At 39.4% G+C, this 16,540-nt stretch overlaps 1 protein-coding gene across 10 annotated transcripts in view; it reads right to left on the bottom strand.

The window, feature by feature from the left end:
• NCOA6 (nuclear receptor coactivator 6) overlaps positions 1-12,980 on the bottom strand; it is a 98,140-nt gene extending 85,160 nt beyond the window's left edge. For 9 of the 10 annotated variants that reach the window (XR_008959378.1, XM_026503334.4, XM_026503331.4 and 6 more), the window contains exon 1: positions 12,782-12,980. The gene's annotated coding sequence lies outside the window, so the exon portion shown is untranslated. Of the gene's footprint in view, positions 1-1,255; positions 1,380-3,402; positions 3,479-12,781 lie in introns of all 10 variants that reach the window. The other variant, XM_048222129.2, reaches the window with a different exon arrangement.
• Between the last annotated feature and the right edge of the window lie 3,560 nt (positions 12,981-16,540).

Here is a 16,540-nt window from a genome sequence, read left to right as displayed (position 1 = left end):
TAAGATCAGCTTTTAAATCCTGTAGCTACCCTTCCATCATTAGTGATGACCCAGATAAATCCACTTAGCAAACCTGTAGATAGAACTGTATTAGGTGAATACACTATTGCTAATATTTTCAAACAGAGACAGAGGATTCAAAATGACTTGGAACAACTTAAAAAGTATTTCTTCAAAGTTCAAAAGAGATTACTTAAAAACTAGAAAATCTATACTGTGGTTATTGCCAAACAATGAAAAAGAGAATATTTTGATCAGAAGAGGAAATTTAATGGCAAGATAAACAGGTTATTTATACTAAAAAAAAAAAAAAAAAAAAAAAAAAAGCACAAAGAAATAAATCTCTGCCCAAGTTGCAAAAAAGAGAAAAACAAAATTAAGGTAAAAAATTAGTGACAATAAAACAAAAATATAGAAATAAAATAAAAATTCATTAGTGGGATGATGATGAGCAAGGAAGGCATGAACCCAGAAGTAATAAAGACCGACAGACCTGATCAGGTAAAAATCAAAATAGTCTGTAAGTCAAAAGAAACCACAAAGTCAAAAGCCAAATGATAGACCAGGGTAATATATTTGTACCATGTGACAAAAAAGGGCTTAATATCCTAAATACACAAAAGCATCTGCAAGTTGATTAAAGAGTAAAAAATTAACAACCCAAGAGAAAAAAAAGTAAAGAACTGGTGAAGGCAATCTGCAGAATAGGGACTACAAATGTCTAATGAAGGTATACAACTTATTAATGGTCAGAGAAATGAAAATAAAAATAAGAAAACTCTTCTCACTCAGCTGACTGGCAAAAACTAAGAAGATAACTTATCCAGTGCAAGTGGGAATAAGAACTGCAACAACCTTTATGGAAAATAACCTTGAAGTTCATAAAACTGACATTGTAAGCTTACCTTTTACCCCACATTTGGGGATTTATCCTACATAGTAAAAATTCCATTTCTTAAAGATATATGCACAAGGATATCCACTGTTTGTGATGGGGAAAATAAAATCAGAAACAACCTGATGCCCCTTCAGAAACCTACATAAATGAAACATTATGCAGCTAGAAAAAAAATAAATTAGATATCTGTTTAATGACATAGAATGAAATGTATATTCTATAAAGTAAAAAAACCAGAATTTGTAGAATATGTGCATGGCATCATGATAGTCTTATAAGAGAGAAAATGAATCAGTATGTAATTTATTTCTAAGACTATAGAGAAAAATATGAAAGAATCACACTAGATTATTATACTTGGGTAGGTTGGAGGACAGGAACTGGAGAGGAGGAGAGGGCTGGCTTTTTCTTCATGTACTTCAGATGATGCTCAAATAGTTTCAATATGCTTATCTTGCTTTTGTGGTTTGGAAGGAAAATCCTATTTAATTCATAACAGAAAAGAAACAGAATAAGAAAAAAATTTATAATAATGACAGAAAAAGGAATTATTTAAAACTGATAAAAAATGGGTATATAAAATCAACCAAATGAAACACTCAAAGAACAAGAAATAAAAATACATTCTGGGTGCTTTTTGGGTAGGTATGTAAAACAAATGTAAAGCCAACTTTTATGAATTTGAGATTTACCTCCATTTCAAAAAGAAAAATGAAAGAAATTTTTGATACAAGAGCTTTATGTTTTTTAGGTTTGTCTGTGTAGAATGTTTTTTAAAAAAAGGAAACACATCTCATCACAAAATCTTGTCAAAGAAATGTCCCCTATTATATATTTGCAATCTGTATCCTTTTTTTGGTTAAATTATATTGGATTTCAGCTATATTTTGAAACTTGAAATTTATCTATTGTAACAACTCACTTTGCTACACTGAATAAAATTTTTAAACACACAGTGCAAAATTAAAAGGAAAATACCAAATCTACACTGAACAAATAGTCAAATGATATGAAAAACTAGCTCAAAGAAGATTAAAAAATAATCATCTATAAATAAAAGTAAAAAAATATATTTGCTAGTCACAGAAGAAGAAAATGCAACTTCACAGTAGAGAGATCTGGAAGTCACAACCTTAAACCTGTGATCAAAGTTATCATCAACAGTGGGACAACTAGACATTTGTGTACCTTGTGATATGATGCAATGTGAGGAATATTTAAGTATTTAGGCCAAAATGTTCAGCTAGAATTTAATCAGGTCTTTAAACCTTCCAGTTTAGAGAACTATGAGGAAAAAAGGAATAAATATCACAAAGAAAATAATCAGATAAATCCAGAATGTAGGACATTAAAACTGTTCTGGTCTCAACAAATCAATGCCATGAAAAAAATTAAAAAGGTGAGGAAGCAGACAAGGAATGGGAACTGTTCCAGATTTTAAAAAAGACTACAACTACATAAATAATAACATGCAAATGCAACGCATGGTCCTTAAATTTGATTCCACTTTGAGTAAGTCAGCTATAAAAGTTATTTTGGAGACAATGAGGGAAACTTAAATACGTTCTTAATGTTAGATAATATCAAGGAATTACTGATAATTTGTTGGGTGTGACAGCAGTATTGTGATTATGCAGAAGAATGTCTGTATTTGTAAGAGATGCATGCTAAAATGTTTAAAGGCATAGTTTCACAATGTCTTTATTTTTAAAAGATTTAACACAATGAGTATTTTATTAAGCATATGGCTATACATTGAATACAGGTGGTGGGTATAAGGGTGTTTATTCTACTATTTCAGGGGTTGTTTTTGTATGTTTGAAATTTTTCATAATAAAATATTTAAAATATTTTAAAAATCCAAAAACCTGTGAGGTACCACTATTATACTGGAAGAAAAAAATTATAAAATCCAATAATAACTTGTGGCTCATAGCAATATAAACTGGTAGTTATTCTAAAGAATGAGCTGACAAGATAGCTAAAAAGTAATTATCCTTAGACCAAACTGTATCATTTTAGAGAATATAGTCTAAGAAAAAAATTGGGGGGAAAAAAGAATTGCAAACCAAAAATGAAAACAAAAGGTAATCACCCAAATGCCAAATAAACAGAGAATATTTAAACTTTGGTTATTATGTATCCAATAAAAATAAGTATATAAACATGTGGAAAAGTACCTCAATATATTGCCAAATGAAGAAACTATAAAAAACTATATGAATTAAACTTGTAAAGATTGTACACATATGCTAATGACTAGAAAGTTTTTTGTTTGTAATATTTAAACACAATTTTAAAAATGTCATGGGGACACATGCTCTTAGAGAATGCATGAACAATGCAAATATACAATCAGGAAGAACTGCCTAGAGACAAATAAGGATAAGCACCTGAGCTCTACTGCCGACCACAGTTTGAATGAGCATTCACAATTTGAATAAAGTCCTATTGTGGACAAAAATCAACATCACTATCATTAAAAGGATGAAGAAAAGGGGTACCTGGCTGGTTTAGTGGTAGAGCATGCAGCTTTTGATCTCCGGGCCGTGAGTTCAAGTCCTATGTTGGACATGGAGTCTACTTAAAATTAAAAAAAATAACAAAAAAAAATTTTTTTTTTAAATGACACAGAAAAAAAGTGTATTGGCTTGGACAGTACACAATCTCCCTCAATTCTTTCCATTAGTCAGATGTTTAGAAAAGATATGGAAAGACTGAAGAGAGTTCTGAGAAAAATCAAGAGAGAAAAAAAAGGATGGAAAAGAGGTGATTTTGAAGAAAAATTTGAAAGAAAATGAAGAGTGACATGATTATTAATACTGAAATCCATAGAGAGACTTCTGAATACAGATCCTAAAAAGCTAATGTATCTCAATGTCCATGGATGACCAACCAACAGGCTAAAAAACCCTCAAAGTTTGTTGTGGTGTTTTTGCAAGTGTTGTTTTTTACGTAAGAAGGATTCCCTGACTGTCCTGGTGAAAAATTACTGGCATGGGCAAATGAGGGAGGCTGGGTGTGTTAAATCATCTGCTTTTCTTTGGGGTGTCTGATTATCCAAGATCACTAGCTCACAGAATCTCCCTAAAGCTTGAATTAGCTATCCTTGAATCAGTTAACCACCATATTTTGAATTCTGCAGTGCTATCCTGTTCCCACATACTACCCACTCAGCAACATTTGCATGTCCTACATCTGGCCTCATCTCCCCACAGCACCCCCACTCAGCGAGGAGCCTGCTTGTCCCTCTGCCCCTCCCCCTGCTCATTCTCTTTCTCAAATAAATAAAAATCTTAAAGAAAAAAGAAAAGAGAAAAGAAAAAAAGAAAAGAAAAAGAAACATCACAAGAACTGACGAAAGACAGGAAGAGGCAAAGAAGGATTCTACCCTAAGTCTCAGAGAGAACATGGCCCTGGCTGACACCTTGAATTCAGGTTCTAGCATCAAGAACTGTAAGAGAATAAATTTTTGTTGTTTTAAGTCACTCAGCTTATGGTAGTTTGTTACATCAGCCCTAGGAAATATACCACCGTTACCATGAAACCTTCACTGATCCTCCAACTGGTAGTAGTGCTCTCTCTCTCTCTCTTCAATTTCCATAGCATTTATAGTCTCATTTAAAACATTTATGCTCCCCCCTTTTTATTTATGTTCATATCACTTTCCCAGTTGAATTAGTTTCCTCAAGGCAGAAACTAATTACTCACCAACTGGATATACCTCTCAACACTGGTAGGAAGTCAATATATACTATCACAATCACATTTTCCTCCACACTTAATTATTCTGATCGCAATGTTTCTGAGTAAGTCATCTCCACATATCCTAAAGAGTTGAACACAATCTAAAAGAACTCAGTTGAAGGCTCATTCTTTTTAGGAAGCATTCCTAGATTCAGACTTATACCAGTTATATCAATATATTTCACACTGATATATGCATACATGTATATGCACATACTGCTGTTAATATCCACAATGGGAAAGAATTTTAACAAATCCATTATTTGGGTCTATTGATCAGTCTCTTATTAAGTCTAGTCAGATGTTGGTTTACCTAAAATCTCCTCGCCTATACTAGCATTTGGTGGTTAACCACAATGTCTTTGATTTCTCCAAGTGTTTGAACTTTTTAAGTCTGTATTTTATAGAAGGGACACGGTCTTACTTTCATACAATATTTAAAATTACAAGGGACTTAACCTAATGAACAATTTCCCTCTGTAAAATCCAAAACAGGAATCTAACAAATTTGCAACTATTTCTTCCTGTGAGAAACTGCTATTATCTTGTCTTTAGAAAATATACTATAGAACTATAGAACTAATGGTACTATAGAACTAATACCCAACAGGTTCAATATCGGTAAAGGTGCCAGTTAATGGGAGCTTTTGTTGCCTCTTTGTGTGCATTGGGTTGGGAGGGGGCAGGGTGGTGGTTGTAGCTGGTTAATGTTAAATACAAACCTAAATATCTATTTAAAGTATGAATGCCCTCTGAATTTGGTGATCACTAATATTATTAACGACGAAGATTTTTTTCCCCCAGCTTTACTGAGATACAATCAACATGTAGCATTGTGTTAGTTTAAAGTGTACAATGAGATGGATACACATATATACTGCAAAATTACCACAATAAATTTAGTTAACACATCCATCACCTCATATAATTACTTTTTTTTTTTTTTTTTTTTGGTGTGTGGCAAGAACATTTAAGATCTAATCTACTCTTTCAGCAACTTTCAAGTATATAATACATTATTGTTAACTATAGTCACCATGCTGTACTCTAGATCCCCAGAACTTATTCACCTCACAACTGGAAGTTTATATGTTTTGACCAACATATCTTCATTTCCCCTACCCGAAGGCCCTAGCAACCACCATTCTGTTTCTGAGTTTAGCTTTTTAACTAACATAGTTAATATTAACTCATCATTAATATTCTATCTGCCACAGAATGCAATTCTTCACAAGTTTAAGAAGATGTGGTTCCAAGCTTTCCTTTATAGGGCTTATATATAAAATATAGCTTATCACCAAATTCTAGGGCTACATTACTCCCTCCAACAAAGCCATGTATACATCTACCTACGCCTCTAGTTGTTTATGATTATTGAGCTCCTAGGCAGCCACCTCAAGTCCTTTTTAGAATAAAGTGACACAGAAAAAGATTACATTTTTAAAAATAAATGTGCCAGACAACACAATAGGTAGACAGAGGAGCTGAAGGAAGGGAGGGACAAACAGACACAGGGTCAGCTCTAAAGGAGCACTGAATCTAGTGAGGAGGAAAAGAGTAAACTAGCTCCATATTTCTCCTTTCTCCTCATGCTGTTCCTACATTCACTAGCAGGCTTACTTCCCTAAGGTACAGATTTCATTATGTCACTGTATGGCTAAAAACTTTTGATGACTCCCCATTACTTAGTAGATCAAGTCCAAACTTCCCAGGTTGGAACTGAAAAGGATTCAAAGCCCTCCCTGACTCACTTTATAGTATACAGAGACTAACACAGGCCTTGGAATTAGACTGCCTGGACTCAAATTCTTTCCCCAACAAATGTTAGCTCTTTTCCTCAGTTTATCTGTAAAAAGGTATAAAAATTAGTGCACTATCTCACAGGGTTGTTGTGAGGATTAAAAGAAATACTACTTATTAAATACTTGGCAAGTTATCTGGCAAATAGTATACATGCAAAAAATGTGAGCTACTACTATTATTATTGCTATTGTTGTTCAATCTCCATTTCCAGCCTGACCTTCAACCACAGCCCAGTAACAATCCTGTTCTCCAGCCAAACTGGACTCTTTACTATTTCCTAAAAACATATCTCTACACCATTCTTGGCAGCTCCATTAAAGGCTACCTCTTTCAGTACCATCCTCTGATATTCCAGCTCCACAACACATTACCTATACCCCACATGACACTTAAACTCTGACTAGAATCACCTTTGTATCCTGCAGAGTTCTAGCCTAATACACACGGCAGGGCTCAATAAATGTTTGACAAATGAATGAATTTCTGTTTTTCCTTTCTCTCATCCAATCACTCTCTTAGAAAACAGCTCCACATCACAATTAAAAAGACCTCTTCTGTACTGTTTTATAAAGCTGGCCAGCTAGTTTTCTTTCCTACCACGAATGTGGTAATGTCTAATGTACCCAGCACATAGTAGATGCCTAAATGTTCAGTGATTTGAAATGAATTTCATCTCATCTTTTAATTTCAGTTATCATTTTATTCATTATGATTAAGAATGACTCATCCTTAGAAACAGACTTTGGCTTTTACCTGCCCACAAATTCATCTGTCAATTTCTGACCATCCTGATCCTTACCCCAACATATCATTTATTGGTTTAGAAGAGATAATATTTAAAACCTCAGTGAAGTAAGAACCAGAAAATCAAATGCCTACAGAGTAATAAAAGTAAATGAGCAAAACAATAGAGTAATGAGGACCACAGAGCATTAGGAAACAAACACCCATCATACCTAAAAGCCTTAGCTTTTACTCTATTGCTATGAGAGAATATGAGTTTGGTGTTGATAGATATTCCAAATTTTTGAGGTAAAGTCCGAAGTCTATGTACATTTGAGCCAAACAAAACATGTCTGCTGGTCAAATCCAACCACGGACTGCTGGTTTGCATCCTCTGCTACAAGAGTTCTCTGATAGAGAAGTGATGGGGTGAAAGGGGTTCCAACTCAGCAGGAAGTCTGAGACAGCAGCTAAAACTGCAGCAACTGGAAGCATCTCCTGGAACACTCAGTCTACCTCTCAACCATTCTGTTTTGACCTGAAAACCAAATTAAACAGACAACTGTGTTGAGTACATTGAGCCCCTACTCTGAGCCAGGTGCTAGAAATCAGAAACAAACAATAATGCTAAATATAAGCTAACATTAGTGAGCATTTTCTAGGTGCCACACTGTTCCACACGCTACATGAATTAACTCACTTAATCCTCACAACCCTATGAGATAAATACTATTACCCTTATTTTAAAAGCTGAGGAAACTTGGGACATCTGGCTGGCTCAGTAAGCAGAGCATGCGACTCTTGATCTTGCAGCGGTGAGTTCAAGTCCCACGTTGGGCTGGCTGGCTAGCTAGCTACACACATACATACATACTACATATATTCATACATACATACATAAAATAAAAGCTGAGGAAACTGAGGCACAAAGAGGTTACACAACTTGCCCAAGGTCACACAATTAGCAAGCGGTAGAGCTAGAATTTGGACCTTAGTCAGACTCCACGAAAAGAGCACACAATTTGAAAACGAAGTGCCATTCAATAAATGGTGCTGGGATAATTGGTTATATATACAAAAACAATGAAACTGGACCCTATCTCACATCATACATTAAGAGTCAACTCTACAGATCTAAACATCAAAGGCAAAACAGTGGAGATTCAAGAAGATAATATAAAGAATAATTGCAAAATCTTGGGGGAGGGAAAGATTGATAGATTTGACTTTGTTAAAATTCACAACTTCTTTTAACAAGAGAAAAAGATTTTAAAGATTAACAACAATCTGGGAAATTATATCTATAATACACATAACCAACAAAGGATTACTAATCAGAAACTATAAGGAAATCTTTTGAAGACAACCCAATAGTCAAATGGCAAAATAAGCCCCAGCATGGTCTAAGCTGTGAAAACCTGCCACCACCACAGCTGCCACACAGCAGACCCCAGAACAGACCTTGGCATCGCTGACCAATATAAAATATTCAGGGCTCTATGTCATACTGCAGATACACAGAGCATGGGGGACCCAGCCAGAAGGACAAAGCCAAGATGGCTATTCTCCATTTTATAGGAACTAGATGGCAAACCAGAAGCTGAACATCCAATCCTCAGACACTGATCAGACTGGCAAGCATCTTTAGTAAAGGGCCAGACAGTAAATATTTTCAGCTTTGTGGACTACCTATCTTCTCTATACAACTACTCAACCCTGCCACTGGTAGTGTGAAAGTAGCTAAAGACAATACGTAAATGAGTAACTGTGCCTGTGTTGCAATAAAACTTTATTTACCTGAATAGGTGGTGGACCAAATTTGACAGGGCCCATAGTTCGCTGGCCTCTGACATAGATAGTTGTGATTTTCCTACATTCCCTACTTTCCCTGCCTTTTTTTTTTTAATTTGGAAATTTTTTTTTAAAAGATTTTATTTATTTGAAAGAGAGAGAGTGAGCGAGAGACAGAGAGAGCACAAGCAAAGGGAGAAGGAGAGGGAGAAGTAGACTTCCCACTGAGCAGGAAGCCCGACATGGGGCACGATCCCAGGACCCTGAGATCATGACCTGAGCCAAAGGCAACCACTTAATTGACTGAGCCAACCAGGCACCTCTTTCCCTGCTTTTTATGTCTGCTGACACTTACCTCTGATTTCCTTAAGCGAAAACTGCACCACACTTGACAGCTTCTCAATGGTTTCCAAGTCTATTACTCTACCCCAAAAAACTTCTCCCTAATTTGTGACAATTATTGCTTCATCTTCCTTTCACCCTTTTTATAACCTCTTTGACAGCCACCATTCCAAACCAAAAATCTAAAATATTCCTTTTCTCTTACCATGTGCAATGTCAATTATCAATATCTGAAAATTCTAACATTCAAAGCTCACAGCCTCTGTCTTGACTAGGCCCTCATTACCTCTTCCCTGCTGTCCAGTTTACCCTCCATTCAAAGACATCCATTTATTTCCTAAAAATTGAACCAAATCATACTCTTTCTCCTTGAAAACCATGAATGCCTCCCTATCAGCTAAAGATTCAGTCCAAACTCCTTAGCAAAGTCCTTCACAGCCAGGTTCCAAACAACAGTTCCATTTCATTTCTGACTACTTTTTCCACACACGTATTATGCTCCCGCCACATTCAACTATATGTCGTGAAAGTGCATGCCTTTACCTGGAAAGCTCTTTTCTCCAACTCTCCATCTGGCAAACTCCTCCACCTTTCAGGACACATCTCAAGTATCACCCCTTCACAAAACCTTCCCTGACTCCTAGAGCTGAGTCGTGCCCACCTCTGTGTTTTTACAACCTTTAATACGGCTTTGGTATTCATCCTGAATTATCATTGTTTATATGTTCATTTCTCTCATGAGACTGAATATCTAAAGTGAAAAGACCTTGCCTTAAAGGCCTTTGAATCCTCAGAGCCTGGCATAATGCTAGACATATGTGCACAGTAAATGTCTGTTGAATGGAAGACATGCTTGGTGGTAGGAGTAGGCTTTCTTAACCTGGGGTTCATAGATGGGAATCCACAGGTAGAATTCAGAGGGGTCTGTGAACTTGGATAGAAAACAAAAAACTAATTGTATTTAATTGGGGAGGGCGTACTTTTTTCTGTTGTTTGGGAAATTATTAACTGCTAACGTTTGGCAGAAGTGGGTTCCCTCATAAATCCTCTAAAGAAATGTTAAAAAAAAATAAAAAGAAAACAAAAAACTACCTCTTTATTTTCACTAACCTTTAACTGAAAGTTACCATTTTCTTCAAATAGGAATTATAGGCAACAAACCACTCTAGTATCAGCAGTATATGTGACCCTGTCATATGGCACAGATATCTTTTTTTTTTTTAAGATTTTATTTTATTTATTTGACAGAGAGAGAGACAGCCAGCGAGAGAGGGAACACAAGCAGGGGGAGTGGGAGAGGAAGAAGCAGGCTCTCAGCAGAGGAGCCTGACGCGGGGCTGGATCCCAGAGCTCTGGGATCACGCCCTGAGCCAAAGGCAGATGCTTAAGGACTGCGCCACCCAGGCGCCCCGGCACAGATATCTTTACATCATATTACAGTTGTTGCTAATATCTTAAGTATTATGTTCATCATGTGTTTAAAACTGTAATTATCAGACCCATCACTAGATCTGATTTCTTAATGTACTGATAAAGTATATTTATGTTACTATTTTATAATTTGTGTATTTTGGTATTTCAATATAATAGTTTTCTCTATAATACAGTATTTTGTTTTACTCAATTAAAAATATTATTCTGAGAGGGGTTACTATCATTCTGAGCAGCTTCACTAGATGCCAGAGGGTCCCATTGCACAGTCAGACCTTCTTGCGTTAGAAAGACCCAGAACAAATGAATCTTGATGCTGTATCTATGTATGTCATATACGTACTGAATATATATTGGAAATCTTAGTTGCTATGGACATCTTCATAACCTTTTTGTTGAAAGTCCTTGTTGATTTTACGGGAACCCTGGACTACTATTTCATGACTGATTTGCATAGTTTCCCTCAGAATTCTTCCATAACCCAAATGAACTTTGAACTCTTCTCTATCTTGATCAAACTTTAATTGAAGTTTGATCATGATAGAGATCCTGGGTGTGTACCATCTTTCACTGTTATCTTTTTCCACTTTCTGTGTCCCTTTGCTATACAGTAAACACCCAGAACAGAAGGAGCATCTCTTAAAACTCTAGAAAGTTAGAAGTCAAAAGAGTCCTGAAGAGAACTTCTTTGCACAAACGCAGTTGGGTTGGAAATAATCAAATAGCTGGTCACCTGTACTTTTTTTGTATCCCCCTTCAGTTTTCTACTGACAAACTAATTACCAAAACAAAGCAGATGAACAGTTCTTTGATATATGCTGCCCCTTAACACTTTTCTTAGAGCTAACAAATTCCTCTAAGGCAGTGTATTGAATGAGCAGGCAGAGGACCTCCTGGGCCAGGAACTTGTAAGATCTTGAGGAGTCATCTTTACCTTTCTATATCTCAGCTAAAATCACTACTTGATCTGAAATTGTTACATGATCTCTAAGACCCTTGTAGTTTTTACACATTCATTCCTCTTCACCATTCTTACTGGCTTCAAAAACGCCTTTCTGATGACCTCCCCAGGTGACCCTGCTCTTAAAACAGTGGGCTGTCCCCTTCCTGGGAAGACACCTTGGGTCACCGCCCACAAACAGCCCGGTCCCTCCTTTTAAAGACACACACAAACTCCCTAAGTTGATGGAGGCTCTTTCTTCTTGCCAACCAGTTCCACTCCATGCACCCCTTTGCTGGCCAGCTCCTGCACCCAAACCTCAGTCACCCTTTTCCCTCTTTCTCATCAAAGTCTTCCTATTTTCTGTTGCTCTTCCCAATAGGGAGTAAAATATACTAGGGGAACATATGTCCTCAGTCTCTTGGGAGTTATAAGGCTTTGCAATTCGGCCCTGCGACTCCGAGAACTGCTCCAATCTGATACTCGCGCCTGCATCCAAAGGGCCCCCATTTCTAATATTTCTAATCAACAGCCTCCCCCCCCCCCCCGCCCTCCACAAAGAACTGTCCCGGCTCTGACAGCCAGAGCTCGGACCCCACACCCTCTGGGTCCTGCCTGCCTTGGGGTCCTGAAGACGAACAGCCTAACCAAACTCCAGTCCTAGCCTCCAGCCTCACGGACCCTGACCCCAGTTCCATTTGGACTCAGTGTCCCTTCTCGACCCCCGGCCACGACCCCACGGTCGGCTCCCGCCAGTTCCTCGGGCCTGGAGCGCCACCCAGTGCAGACCCCGGCCGGCCCTGCACTCCCTCAGCGCCCCAGACCCCGCGTCTCGCACCCTCCCCAACCCCGGCCGGCCCCCGCTCCCTCCAGCACCCCCGCCCTTAGGCTCGGGGCCCGCTCCCCAACATGGCGACGGGGACACGAGCGCGGCGGGCGGGGCGGCTCCGGGCCGGGCCCGCACAGGAGCCGTGTTCCACTGCCGGCCGGCGCCATTTTCCCGCGCCCGACCCGGGCGGCGCCTCCTTCCCGCGGAGCCAGCAGAGCCGGGACCCCACACGCCCGGCTGGCCCATCCCTTACGGGCCCGCGTCGCCGTCACCTCACCTGAGCGCGGCCCCAGCCCTCCCGGGCGGGCCTCGGAGCAGCTGCCCGGGCCGTGCGTGCCCGCCGCCCTCCGTGTGTCCGTCAGTCTGTCCTCGCGTGCGTCCGTCTGTCTGGCCGTCGGCGCCCGGCCGCCCGCAGCCCGACCCGGCAGGGCCTCAGGGAGCCGGCGGGGAGGGGGATGGGCCGGACCGGCCCGGGAGGGAGGGGGAGGGAGGGAGAGAGGGTGGGAGCGCGGGAGGGGGCGGGGCGGGAGGGGGCGGGCCCTGATCACGTGGCCAAACGTCTCTGAGAGCGCGAGGCGGAGCGTGCGCCCGCTCATCTGGGTACAGAGCTTAGTGTCCGGTTTGGGAGAGTCTCTTGTCTCCTGGAGCTGTAATACCATTAGTGGCTCTTGGCTCCCCTTCAGAGTCAGTGCACAGCCCTATAGTAGGGCTCTGACCGAGTGTCCTTGAGCAAGTCAGCTCTCCAAGACTCTGTTAACGATCTGAAATATGGGGATAACAATAGTGCTTGCAAAGGGGAAACGAGGGAAGACGTGGAAAGCACTGGGCACAGTGCCTGACACATAGTGTCTAATAACATTAATGGTGATAAAGATAACCTGTAGACGTTATTATTATTTGCCTGTAAGTCCCTCTCTACTTTTTCCTATCACCATCCTAGCAAGCTCCATAGGTGCAAGGGAATGTGGCGCCTCCCCTCTCCCCAAATGTAGGGAGGCCTCCCAGCACTGGAATTGATGTGTTATACAGGCCTGAATTCAGAACTGGCTTTCACTCTTGATAGCTATGTGACTTTCTTTGCCTCTGAACCTCAGCTTCCTCATCTGTAAAATGGGAGTTGAGTCTGTCATGAGCATCACAGAAGACAGAAGATGAGCCTGTGTATTGTAAACGGATTGCATGTTGGTCAGGCATACTAGTCTCGTTTAAGGAAAGGAGTCTGGAGTCCTTTCATTCCATTGAGCACACATGGTGTGCTTGGACTGGTGCAGTAGTGATCTAAGGCTTTTCACATCCTCCCTGGCTCCCCTTCAATCTTTTCTCCACCCTGCTGTCAGAGTAATGTTTCTAAGTCAGAAATTTTATCGTGTCTCTCCCCTATTTAAAAGTGTTTAATGGTCCATATTGCTCTTAAGATACAGGTCAAATAGATGTCTTGCTGTTGCCCTTGCCACATCTCCAGACTTATCTTAGGGCCCTCTACTTCTCTTTCTGTGCTGTAGTTACAGTGATCTTCTTCACACATTGTACTTTCTCCCTTCTCAGGACCCTTGAACATGCTGATCCTGCTGCCTGAAATGCTTTCCCTACTTAGATAACTCATCAGCCTTCAGATCCCAGCTCAGACATCACTACCTCAAGGACTTGGTCCCTGACCATTCCCCAGAGAGTTCTCTTACTTGTCCTCAATAGGACATACTAGGTTGTTTATTCCTTTTCTTCACCACTAGACTGTGGACTCCAAAAGGAGGGAGACATTATCCATCTTGCTTGCCATCGTTTCCTCAGCATATAGCACAGTGTCTGGCACAGAGGAGTGCTCAATAAGTATTTGTTGTGTTTGTGAATCCTGTACACTGTACTAGGTGATGGGCCCCAGAGGGCAAAGAAAAATAAAGAGGGCCACAAGGAGGCATCTCAGGTCCTTGAGCCTATGAAATTAACACCAAAAGGTCTTATAAGATCCTGGGGGGAAATTTTTTAAAGCTTTTTCTTTTAACTTTTAAAGAGTGAGGTATAATTTACATACAGCAAAATGCAAACATCTGAAGTATATGCATAATAAATTTTTACCTGTGTTCTTGTGTTGCCACCACCCTGATCAGGTTATAGAACTATTAATCCAGAAAGTTCCCTTTTATCTCCTCTTATATGTCCCCTCCCCATTAATACTTGCTCTCCCAGAGGCATGACTATTTTGACTTCTAGCACCTTAGATCAAGTTTGACAATTCTTGAACTTCATATAAACATATACACATATCTTCTTTTATGGTAGCCTAGAAATCTGACATAGCCAAAGAGTGACTCTTTGGATAATGATAAAATTAGTTACTTGATTAATGAATTAATCTGAAAGACTGAATGAGAAACTAGTTAAACAAAGTTCCTGCCAGAAGCCAGCCCAGAGACTGAGATGACATCATCCACAAGCCTCCAAGTCTCACAAAAATTTCTAGGGGTAAGAAAGCTCTGAAAGATTCTAGAAACTCAACATCAACAAAAATCCTATTTAATAATGGGCCAAGGACTTGAATAGACATTTCTCCAAAGAAGACATACAAATGGCCTGTAAGCACATGAAAAGACGTTCCATATCTCTAGTCATTAGGGCAAAGCAAATCAAAACCACCTGAGACCATTTTACACCCATTAGGATGGCCATTATAAAAGAAAACACACACACACACAAACCAGAAAATTTCAAGTGTTGGTGAGGATATGGAGAAATTGGAACAATTATGCTTTGCTGGTATGAATGTAAATGATGCAGCAGCTGTGGAAAACAATTTGGAGGTTCCTCAAAAGTTAAACATAGAATTACCATTGATTCAGCAATTCCACTTCTGAATATTCCCTCCCAAAAAAGTAGAAGCAGGGACCTGAGCAGATGTCATACACTCATGTTCATAGCAGCATTATTCACCAGATCCAAAATGTAGAAGCAACCCAAATGTCTATCAGATGAATGATAAACAAAATGTGGTTTATGGGGCACCTGGGTGACTCAGTCCTTAAGCATCTGCCTTCGGCTCAGGTCATGATCCCAGAGTCCTGGGATCGAGCCCCGCATTGGGCTCCCTGCTCAGCGGGAAGCCTGCTTCTCCCTCTCCCGCCCACCCTGCTTGCATTCCCTCTCTCTCTGTCTCTCTGTCAAATAAATAAATAAAATCTTTTTAAAAAATATGGTCTATACAACATACAATGGAATATCATTCAGCCTTAAAAAGGAAGGAAATTTTGACACATGCTACAATAAAGATGAACCTTGAAGACTTTTGCTAGGTGAAATAAACCAGTCACAAAAGGAAAAATATTATATGATTCCTCTTATAGGAGGTTTCTAGATAGTCAAATTCATAGAGTCAGAAAGTAGAATACTGTAGAACTGAAAGAATAGAATAGAAAGTAGAAATGCCATGGGCTAGCCGGAAGGGGAAATGGAGAGTTACTGTTTAATGGGTATAGAGTTTCAGTTGGGGAAGATGAAAGAGTTCTGGAGATGGGTGTTAGTGATAGTTGCACAGAAATGAACGTACCTAATGCCACAGGGCTGTACACTTAAAAATAGTTAAAATGGTGAAATTAACTCTATATTTTACCACAATTAAAAAAAAAACATGCCAGAACGTGAACCACTATCTTCATTTTTACCTTTTATCCATGTCCTTAAACTGAGGGTCATAAGTTTTCCTGGGATTAGCGAGGATGCTGGGAGGTAGGATCTAGGGACCCACTTGGGCACCTACACTTTCTGTAGGTGAAAATAGCAGAAGCAGAAGCAACATAAATATTTATTGTCTACAGGAAGTCAGCAAAAGGACAGAAACAGGCCATAAACTGGCACTAAATATAGCCTAGTGATCACAAGTTTGGGCTCTGAAACCAAAATACCCAAATTCGGATTCTAGTTCTGCCATTTATTAGTTATGTGACCTTGGGAAAAATTCAACCCTCTTGCTATACAGATGAGGAAACTGGAACCAAAAGGAGAAAAATGATTTTCCAACAGGGTCCAAAGTATTTCCCCCTTTGTT

The sequence above is a fragment of the Ursus arctos genome, unplaced genomic scaffold, assembly GCF_023065955.2.
Source record: "Ursus arctos isolate Adak ecotype North America unplaced genomic scaffold, UrsArc2.0 scaffold_16, whole genome shotgun sequence".
NCBI lineage: Eukaryota > Metazoa > Chordata > Mammalia > Carnivora > Ursidae > Ursus > Ursus arctos.
The sequence above is the reverse complement of the archived record's forward strand: the minus strand, read 5'-3'. Positions and strand labels throughout refer to the sequence as shown.